Source organism: Sinocyclocheilus grahami, unplaced genomic scaffold, assembly GCF_001515645.1.
Source record: "Sinocyclocheilus grahami isolate Dianchi unplaced genomic scaffold, SAMN03320097.WGS_v1.1 scaffold317.1, whole genome shotgun sequence".
Taxonomy (NCBI): domain Eukaryota; kingdom Metazoa; phylum Chordata; class Actinopteri; order Cypriniformes; family Cyprinidae; genus Sinocyclocheilus; species Sinocyclocheilus grahami.
The window spans coordinates 557,257-568,867 of record NW_015505496.1 but is presented as its reverse complement, the minus strand read 5'-3'; positions in this window follow the sequence as shown (position 1 = coordinate 568,867).

The following is an 11,611-nucleotide window of genomic DNA, read 5'->3' as shown; positions in this document are numbered from 1 at the left end:
ATAAATAAAAGAGCCATGCTTTCATTTCAAGAGTTCATTTGAGTTTATTTGGCACCAGTTGCCATTCTACAGATCTAAAATAGAATATTTTATTTGCATTTATGAGTAGACAGTTACAGCAGATATCAGATATATATTAAGCTGCAAAAAAAAAACCTGCATACACACAAATATTGTGCTACAAAAATGTGCTCTTTTTTTTGCAGTGATCAGAGAAAACCATAATCCTACAGTTAGTCTCGCATTCCCTGAACCCTCAGTTTTGTTATCCTGTGACTATCCATTAACAAACCTCTCACTCCCTTAACATCTAAGGCACAGAAGACCCTTTTATGCTTGCAACAATTTTTCTTCCACAGTTTCAATTTTGCTTTAATTTGAACTTCATGCCAGAGGTTCAGTAAGGTGAAAGCAAGGTGGGAGTCTTACAAACGCAAGGTGCAAGTGAGAAAAAAGGGAAGAAGAAAAAGAAAACCACACACGCCATCCATTGGTCTTTGTATTGATTCACAGGGTGTTGAAAAGGTCTTTGGTCATGCCCTTACCAAAGCATACTAATTTGCTCGATCAAGTCTGTCAGAATATCGACTGGGAGGAGGTACAGCGCCCGCCATTGTGTTTTCTTCAGCGGGGAGCCGGTCTGTGAAACGGGATTACCAGAGGTCACGCAGGCAGTGAAAGGATGTCCATCACTTTCTGTCTGCTAATACAAAGGGGCGGGAACTGGGACGTGATTGAGATGTTGAAGACAAGAGGAATCGCATTTTCAAAAAAAAAAAAAAACATCTCTTGCATGCAAATGTCTGACTGTTAATGTATTCATAGCCATCTCACAGAGTTTTAATCACAGTAGATGACTAGCTTACAGTTTCCTGTTTTATTTTAGGCTCAGGTTGAAATTTAACTGTAACACAGTTGCAGTCTTTGTTGCTGCAGAAGTAGATACATGAAGGTAGAAAAAAGATGTTCATTATTTCAACTTCATTGTAACATTTTATCAATTTGACCTTGAGTGTGACAATGAATCAGTTTTACAAAATTATTGATTTCTTAAAATCATCAATGGCAAAATGTAATGCAGTCTAAATGTTTTAAATTACAGGATGTCAGCATTGCTAAATGTTAATGAACATTTGTCTGTTATGAGCAACAACATTAATAGTTTCTTATAAATGAAAATAACAATTATGCCATGAAACATATTGATGTTAAGTTCTCTTAATCTGAATTTAATACAAATTTAATGCATGAAAGGTTTCAATTTTGACAACAAAAAAAGATTAAAATGTCATGTATTTTCATTTAATTAATTTAATTCCATATAATTTCTTTTCTCCATTATTAATTTATTGTATTAATTTTAATTGGGTTGTGCAGTTATACAAAAAGTTGTACATAATGATGTTGGAAAAAACTTGGGTTTTAATTTTATCAATTTTATTGTTCTTCTTACAGTAAAATTTTATGTTTTTCTTCTGCAATATTGACACCTGATATGAAGGGGGAAAAAATAATGAGTTCTCTATATGTGCAAGGTTCAGATTTGATGTTTATATGAAAGATAAACGTTTGATGTTCAGAGTCACTCTGTCTAACTGTATGTTCCCTGTGACCGTCGTCGGGCTCTATAAATAAGCCATTGTGTCTGAACTCCTAATGTTTCCTAATCTCTGCACAACTGCTGAAATTCTATGCCACATCATCCAACAAACCTCTTTGCTCAACAATGGTTTTTATTATACCCATTATTATAACAAATATCCAATTATCTATTATCTTGTAGATCTGATTGTATACCTCTTTGTGGCGGTACGGTCAAATACTCTTACCTCTATACATGGAACATCTGCCTGTGCTTCCTGTCTCATCTGCAGCCCTCGTGGCCAGCAGCCCCCTTAACCTGATCACATAGGTATTTTGTTTTCATTCCCCTCCTGCGTTTTGTTTGTTTGATTGCCTGAGCAGGTGTTTTATAACCATTAGAGACTCCATTGCAACCCTGTCTCTGAGTAGTACGCAAATAGAAAAAGCAGACAGCCAAGTCATGCAAGTGATTTTTTTTCTTTCTCAATGGAACCATCTGGTGACTGAGCGAAAGAAAAAAAGGAAACATAGGGTCGGTGTGGTTGTTTACCTTTGGCTACATAATTGTGTTTCGAGGAAAGTGTGAGGTCACGGGGGAAGCTGCCTGTTGGTTCGGCAGGTTTTAAGGGCTTCACTGGTGTCCTTGTTTGCAGTCATGAATGACAGCAAGAAGCAATTCCGTATTAATCATTGATAAAATGTTATTCAGCTATACTGACTGTTGCAGTAAAACAATATTCCACTTAGTTTTTTAAATTATATATCTATAAAAAAACTTGAAAAAATACATAATATGATTAATAAACTTATGTATAAGTATTTATTCAAGTATCTAAAAATTGTCTTTCTTTCCTTTTTTATTCATTAAATGTTCTCTCTTTTTTTCCCTTTATTTGTCGAGTGTCCATCAGTCAATTAATGTTGTCCCCCAAGAGTCATCACAGCTCATTTTTGTAACTAAAGCAACTGTGACTCCAGCATCCTGCTCTCAGTGCTGATAGTGGAAAGACTGAAATGTTTGTTTTGTGTTTTTGCAGTGGCGTCAATAAATATTCAGAGTTGACATTCATCCCTCCTCGTACTGGGCAGACGCCAGACGCTACTGGGCAGACGTTCTTTTTACGCCACACTACTACATGTAATTATGAAATTGATGATAATTACTGAGTGACTCATTAATCTCTCATTAGACCATTGTGTATAAACTCAATGACATGCAAATCAGTAAAATGAGAACAGAAGAAGAGGATAAATACTTGGGAGAAAAAACTGTGAAGAGCAAGTTATTAGCTGTGCTAAGACATACAATATTAGCTTGTTAAGACACATCTGAGCAAGAGAAAAGCATATGCATACATTATGTGCTGAAGTCAAATGTAATTAAAATTAAAGTTTTAAGAATTACAGTTGTTAGTTTCAAATGGATTGGAATGTTAATTTCAAATGTGAACCTTTTTTCTATATACAGTGACCTGAAAAATTATTTGGCCACTTAAGCCAGATTTAAATTAAACAGCAAATGCTAGAGAATTTCTCAGAACTGACTTCACTTTTCTTTTAATTTTTGTTTGTAATTTTTTATTTTTTTGGTAACTGGTGTCAAGGTGATTTTAAGGAGATGTATGAAATCCCCTCAAGTGGAATGTAGTTCATCACATGGAGATGACCCACTAACCTTTGACAACCACAAACTGTTTAAATATGTAATTTTAAAGAGTATGTATATTGATTTATATTAAAAACCAACAAACTGTGAAATGTTTTGCTTGAAAAGTGTGCTTGAGGGTCAAAATCTCATACGTGTTACTGTACACACTAACATATGTAGAATAACATCTTAATATGCAAACATACATGATGCACATTTCATTCATGCATGCTGGTAGTGTTATTTGATGGGTGAAAGATTGAGCAATGAACCCAGCATAATGCTTTCACAGATGTATGAGCAGAAATGTTTACCTGAACACTGCTAGTCTGTCTATAATCCCTCAGATGTGTGTGCAACAACAATTCTGATAAAAGCTTGACTCTCATGGCCTAATTGATTTATTTACAGTGATCCGGCCTTAGTGGGAAGCCCCTTTCATGTTGATTGATCACCGCAACATGCAGCAGATTTAACAGCACAACAAACCTTTTTGCACTAATGACCCAAGAGCATTAAAGCTCTGGGGCAATGTCTCCATTCACGCAAAAGTGTGGATTTGCAGCTCAAGTGAGAGAGGGGACTTGGTTTATGTGGCCCTAAGAAGCAGCCCATAATGAACAATTTCTCCTAATGGCAAATTATCCCTGTTTCTCTTTCCTGTAGCCGAGGCCCCTGTAAATTGATGTATCTGTCCTCTGAGGGTTTCACCGTCACATTACGGCATTTTAAAATATTAATATGAGAGTGCATTTAGCCAGGAGTACTGAGGCACGGCTACGCTCCCGTTGCTTTCATGTAGGTCACAAGAGACTGACTCCCTCTCCCTCTGTCTGTTTTTGTCTGTCTGTTTCATTTAGTCTCTGTCTCCATTCCTCATTCTCTCTCTTTTTTCATCCAGCTAATTCAAATGCCCCCCCCCCCTCCCCCCTTTCTAAATAGTTGGATAAAGATTATACAATATATAGACACATGCATATATATATGTGTGTGACCCTGGACCACAAAACCAGTCTTAAGAAAAAAGAAGAAAAGTGTAATGATAAAATTGAAAAATCTAGTAATTTAGGATTTTTTAGTGTGTGTCTTTTCTGTAATTTGACTAGTTTGTCTCTCCACATATTTAGGCTGGTTAACATTGCTTCAACGAACACATTTCTTTGGTTGTTGTTGGGGTTGTTTTTTTTTTGGATCAGTCTGTTATTAGCATTTACTGTTGGCTTTTGGATTGTGAATGTTGGAAAACATTTTCTCATTTTCACACTGCCTCAATAAACACCTACAAGGTTTAACACACTGATTTAAAAAAAAACATTGTCGTGAGTCTGTTGGTGCAGTTTGAACTAGCCTTACAACATTAAACACATGCATAAACAACAAAATAAATCATTCTTATAATCCCTTGTATTCCTTTTGCTTTCCATTCTCATTCAATGCTACTAGTAATCCATTGTGTACAATGCTGTGTTGTTTCTCTGTCATGTAAAGGCAGTTTAGTGTTTGCTTTTATGAGGTACACATGGCAAAGTGCATGCAAACAGAAGAGTGTAATATGGTAATCAAATTAGCACAACACATCAAAGGTCCTGGCTTTTTACAGCGCCATTTTCAGATCACAATTCACATTGGCAAGAGCCAATACAATAAAGGGCTTGGCAGCGTGAGCGATGATCCTGGCAGAGGACTTTAGAGTGGAGCAGTGTTCAGTGGAAAACATCATATCACTCTAAATCCACTTTCACTTTAAGAACATCTTCTGAATATTTATTTGGGAATGCTGATGAGATGTCAAAAGCAAACATAACACCTTTGCTGATGATGCGGGTTTTATATTACGGTGCAATTCTATTTGCAAATTCACCTTGATCATATGACAGTGATGTTCACAAAGGTTCAAAGCTTTAGGAAGGATTTTGATTGAGCTATGAGATCATTTACAATTGGCAGGAGTTGTCTGTAACACATCAGTAACTTTTAATAATAATATTTACAAAAATTGTAAATGTAAAACTGTTAACAAATAGGTAGTAAGTGGAACTTGGAATAGTTTGATATTTCATATATATATATATATATATATAAGAATATATGTAAACAGAGCATGTACAGATCATTATATGCTTTCTAACTTATTATAAATGAAAGTTATTTAATAGTAATTATATTATAATAACAGCTATAATAGTTATGGTTAAATAGTTATAATAATATAATATTTTTAGTCTTTAACAGCGCTTTGAGAGATACATTATATTATATAATTAAATGAATCCAAACTGACAGTAAAGACATTTATATTGTTACAAATGATTTCTATTTCAAATAAATGCTGTTTCTTTGAACTTTCTTTTCATCAAATTTTTTTTTTAAATCATGGTTTCCACAAAAATATTCAGCCGCACAACTACATTTTTTTCTTGAGCACCAAATCATCACATCAGAATGATTTCTGAAGGATCATGTGACACTGAAGACTGGAGTAATGGCTGCTGAAAATACAACTTTGCCATCACAGGAATAAATTAAATTTTTAATCTATACTGAAATAGAAAACTGTTATTTTAATTTAAATCATGGTTTCCACAAAAATATTCAGCCGCACAACTACATTGCAACATTGATCATAATATTTTTTTCTTGAGCACCAAATCATCATATCAGAATGATTTCTGAAGGATCATGTGACACTGAAGACTGGAGTAATGGCTGCTGAAATATATATATATATATATATAAGAATATATGTAAACAGAGCATGTACAGATCATTATATGCTTTCTAACTTATTATAAATGAAAGTTATTTAATAGTAATTATATTATAATAACAGCTATAATAGTTATGGTTAAATAGTTATAATAATATAATATTTTTAGTCTTTAACTTTGAGAGATACATTATATTATATAATTAAATGAATCCAAACTGACAGTAAAGACATTTATATTGTTACAAATGATTTCTATTTCAAATAAATGCTGTTTCTTTGAACTTTCTTTTCATCAAATTTTTTTTTTAAATCATGGTTTCCACAAAAATATTCAGCCGCACAACTACATTTTTTTCTTGAGCACCAAATCATCACATCAGAATGATTTCTGAAGGATCATGTGACACTGAAGACTGGAGTAATGGCTGCTGAAAATACAACTTTGCCATCACAGGAATAAATTAAATTTTTAATCTATACTGAAATAGAAAACTGTTATTTTAAATTGTAATAATATCCCTTATATATTCATATTTGCATGCATATGAACTACTGAGCATATAATGTTGTTCAACTTGTTAATGAAAGTTGTTATAAAATGTTACTGTCTTTGCAGCTCATCTAAGATCTGTCAGGTAAAAGGTGGCTAAAGACAATTAGGTGGAGAAAAGGTGGATGAAGACTCTACTGAACATTCAAATGGCGTATTGGATATTGGTGTTTTATTATTTGTTTATGTTCATATTTTAAGCATACATACACTGTAGCTATGACATCTCCTAAATATTAAATAATAATATGTGACACAATGGTTACCCAAAGTATTACAAATGGAATGAGAGACCGTAATTTTACCTTTATTAATATAGCGCTTTATACAATACAGATTATGTCAAAGCAGCTTTACAGTGTTAAACAGGAAAAACGTGCTGATAATGCAAGAGCCAGGGCCATTCTTAGGGGGGTGCAACTGGTGTGGGGGGCCTTGAGGGGGCCCCGCGGCGAACGGACCATCCTTTAAAGTTCTTGTGAGCAGTTCTGTGCTGCATGAGATGGACATAGATGCATGGATGTGGATCTGACAGCAGCCCCACCGTACTAAATAATTGAGTGGGCACTCAGCTGGCAGGGAAAACTTATTAACAGGGGAAAGGAAGCAGATGGTATTAAACTTGTCATCTAGCAAAACAATATAAAAAAAGTAAGAGAAATTAACTAAAGCAGTCATTGCTCCCTATGTTCTGCCGTGCACCCCTGCTAACGCATGCACACATACTCCAGCGCTCCTGAGTGTCTCGTACAACACTCACAGGAGGTGGGATTGCTGTCCATATCACGGAGGTATTCCCTGTTCACATCTGGACGACTCGTTCCTCGTGTCACCATTAAAGTTTCAGGCGGCGCGTGGCTGAAGATTCCGGGCGGTTGTTCCAGCTCCTGTTCTACATGCTCGGATCCCTGAAGAAGCACTGCTGGAAGGCAGCCATGGGCAACAGCGTGTCACAGACGCTGGATATGGAATCTCCAGGTGCTGCCCTGGTAAAGACTCGTGTTCAGTTAGCACCTTAAGGGACTCTTAAGCGTGTTCACTTTCTTCCAGCATGAAACAAATTGATTGTGTTACAAGAAGATTCATGTTCATGTGAAGCACTTCTAATAGTCGAGGGAACATCATAATGATATTCTAATACATTTCACGCATAATAGAACAACAATTGTGTAGCTCTTGTGCCAGGGGAGGAACTACAAGACTGTACCAATGGTGCATTGTGATTTAAGGCCTTCCTTTTCGATTGCAATTCAGATCATGGCAGCAGTTCATCTAAAGTGCTTGTCTAAAAAGAAAGCCAGCCATGATGCTGACCTGCCTGTGCTACACCTAACCTTCACAGTAATTGCAATGCGCTCACTCAAGCAGTTTGGTTTACACCCATCCACAATGGTGCTTATGGAAATATCTCAAATGTGTGGCACACATAATATCTCTTAATTAAAGAATAATTTCATATGTCCACAATGCTGCTTTTCATGCAGACATGAAATGGCTCTTCTTGTCCCGAGAGACTTGAAGTGGTGTTTTTATCTGACTCTGGCAAAAGTGTGCATGTGTTTTCATTATGTAGTAGGCCACGAGGTTGCTAATGGATTTAGAATTTTTGATTGGCATTAGTGTTTGCTGCATGTATACAGTTTTTGAGTTGCTTTGAAAGCATGATGTTATTCACTTGCGTTGGGTATGCTGCTGTTAATTATGAAATCAAATATTATAAATTAAAAACCATGATCTTTCATGAGGTTATTCTATTATATGCTCTGGTGAGTTTTTTTCTTTTTCATCTTCACCTAAACTGTAACCTAAAAAGGTATGATTTATCACCATGCATTTTTTTTCTTTCTATTAATAGGAATTTAACAAGGATGATTTGCAATCACCGATATAATACGACCTCATCAATTCATATATACATCCTCCTGAAAATAACAGAGACATAAACACAAAAACACTATCATTTTTAGGTATTTAAAGAGCTGTATGAGCGGTCAGGGACATGTCAGTCTCTCTCGGAGTTTGTGCTGATGAGACCTGACAGACAAATGAGGGTCTCTGCATGGCAGGAAGCCTTTTAGCCCGCTTATGAAAAAAAAACAGCAGCTGCAGTATTAGTAACTCTCTTCAGCTGCACCTTGAAGCTTCTGGCATTTTGACAGAACTAAGTTTTTTTAGTTTATATATTCACCCATGCATTTGTACAGTAAATGTGTCAGGGTTTTTAATACCAGCAATTGTTAGAAAGTATTTCATTTAACATGCATACTGTATCCCAGTGGTGAGCGGTGACTTTTTTTAACTGTGTATGCCGAGTGATAAGACCCCCCCTTCGGCTTTTAGGACACTCAAAAGGGATCACAGATGACAAGTAAGAAACACCGTGGCAGGTGTCGATTTAAATGTATGCACATTTCCTACCTTATTTGTAAAGGAAATTCATCTCCAATCCTTCTTCTATCGTTTCAGGTTTATCCATTGTTATTAGAAATATAAAAAATATAGCTGGTTTTCCTAGTAAAAACTGCCAAATTACGTTTACACGTAGGTACGTTAGGATACGTAATCAGGGGGTGTGGAGATGGGGGGGATTCCCCCGGTATATAATTCTCTCTGCATCAGCTAAATTATTTTTTTATTCCCAGTGAATAGGAGTTAAAACTCCCACCCGGGTGACACTACTCCAATAACAAACACATACAAAATACCCAAAAAATATTTAAAATATTGCAAAGTAACGTTATTGCAACCTTGCAGACAATAATAAAATCAGAGAAGGACTTTAACTGTAAGCGACACGAGCATACGCAAAACAAAGGGAACAATATGATGTTTGCTATATATGAAAATGTTATATAGCCCACGATTTAAAAATGTTTTTTAATTTACCGCTTAGGCAATAACATTGATAATAACGTATATATTCAGCATACGTTGTCTATGACCAAAAATGTAAGAAGATAATGTTTTCAGTGGACTTTTAAAACTTGCTTTGCTTGAGAAAACAAATATATACAGTTACAGTGCTTTTTTTGTTTTGTTTTTTTCTTCTTTTGATTTAGTCGAGTTGGTTTTGCATCAAACACAATGTGATTTTCGGCAATCGAGATCTGACAGCAACAACAGCACATTTTTCTGCTTGGGCTAGCGCTTTGCGAACCGTTTACCTCGTGCATCAAATCTGCCGCAGACCAGCAAAACATTGAGAACGCGCTACAATCCTGACGAGTCATAGCAACAGAGCAGAGGCGAGAAAGCTGCAGAGAATCCACTCGCATGGAAACAGCCGCAACTGAATTTAAATTTAAAGAAACTTACTGCAGTTTGGCAAATAAGTCATTTTACGTACTTATTCCTAACTCTTTAAGCTTTAAGTTACATTTCAAATGACAAGGGATAAACTTATAATCATGTTTATATGAATTATCCCGTGAATTTATTCTCTCAAATGGCCTGGGTATGCGGAGCATTCGCAGCTTATATGGACGGAACGCCACTGCTGTATCCCTGATTTAAGCCTCATGCATCATATGCAGAAGACATTCCCCTTAGAGTAATAATAGACTATAAGCTACCTGTGAAAGGAATCATATACTGCTTTTTGGTGAAAAGCTGATTTTCTTCCACCTTTCAACAGTATTTCTACGAACACTTTATAATTTGTAATAATTCAGTAGCAAAAAGGGTAGCATATTGTGGTGGTGGAGAAACCACCAATGGGAAATGGGAAAGATTTTATATATGCTGTTTCTCATAAAAATGCTCTTCCTCATCAAATGTGAGCAGTAAGCAAGCGTTTTACTTTCAAGAAATGTTTAATCTGCAACAAAAAGCGGAATGTAACAATGACTGTACACTGTTAGAGCTTTGTTATTTATATCTGCACACTACAGTTAGATCTAATATTGTTTAGTATTGTTCAAGTCATCCAAAAAAAGGACAAAAAGTTAAGCCATGAAATATAAACAAATATAAAAAGTATTTTTTTATGCCACTAGCCATAGCTCCATATTGTTCCTATTGTTCAGTCCATATTGTTCTTTCCTGCAGTCAGTCTTAAACTCACTGGCATCCTACATGTTCTCATAAACCATTTGCAGAGAGAATGGAAAAAGTTTCCCAAGACTTCCTGTGCAGGCTGTCATTAATTTCATTTACTTTAATAGCAGAAATAGAGGAGGAGGCCCAAGTAATCTTTCACTATTTTCAGGTGTTTCATTTGTGCAAGTTACTATGGAGACTATCTGCAGTCTTACTGATGTAGCCTTTACTTAAAAGCTGTCATCGGGGGAAAGTCCATTTGTAAATTTGTCTCCAGCATACTCAAGAGGGACATGCACAGCTCCCCTTACAGACTGTCTTAACTATTAGTCTAAACATAACATTTGTCAACATGCCATTTCAGCACCTTAAAGCAATTGCTTTAAGTTTTTCTAAAATGGTGTTAGAAGCCAAGGGTGAGGAGTGAGTCCTTTTTTCCCCAACAGGAAGATGTCTGTTCTTAATCAGGCTGCGCTCGGACGAAAAACATTTACCAGGCACCAAGTTACTGGATATAGATTAAACTTTGACTAATCTATCAGACTTTCATAGTCTTTTAAAGGGATAGTTCAGCCAAAAATGAACATTCTATCATTATTTACTCACCCTTCACTTCACTCCAACCCCATATATCCTGGTCATTTTTAAGCTTAAAGAAATCCTTATGGGACACTAACCTTACCTGTACTTCTTCGTTCAGGAATATTGTGTTTTTGGAAAATAAATGAACAAATGCAGTATGCATTTATTTTAAAAGTTTCTAAAGCAAAGAGGACTGAGCTATAGACCACCTCCAAACCCTCACAAGCCATATGAGAGGATCAAAACAATGTTCATTCCCATCACTCCTCTTATTGCCGATTGTTATGTCTCACATCCAGCTGTTGCTTTCATCTGCTGGTTGACATGGCTTTGAGACTAGACAGCAGCATACTCGCCTGACCTAATGTATTGCCATCCATTAGTCTAATATAACCTTAATGCTGTTGTTTGTCATGGATATATAAGACATATAAAGCATAATGTACATATGTTATTTAGTAAATAATTTACCTTTGCCACATGGTGGCATTGGTCTAAA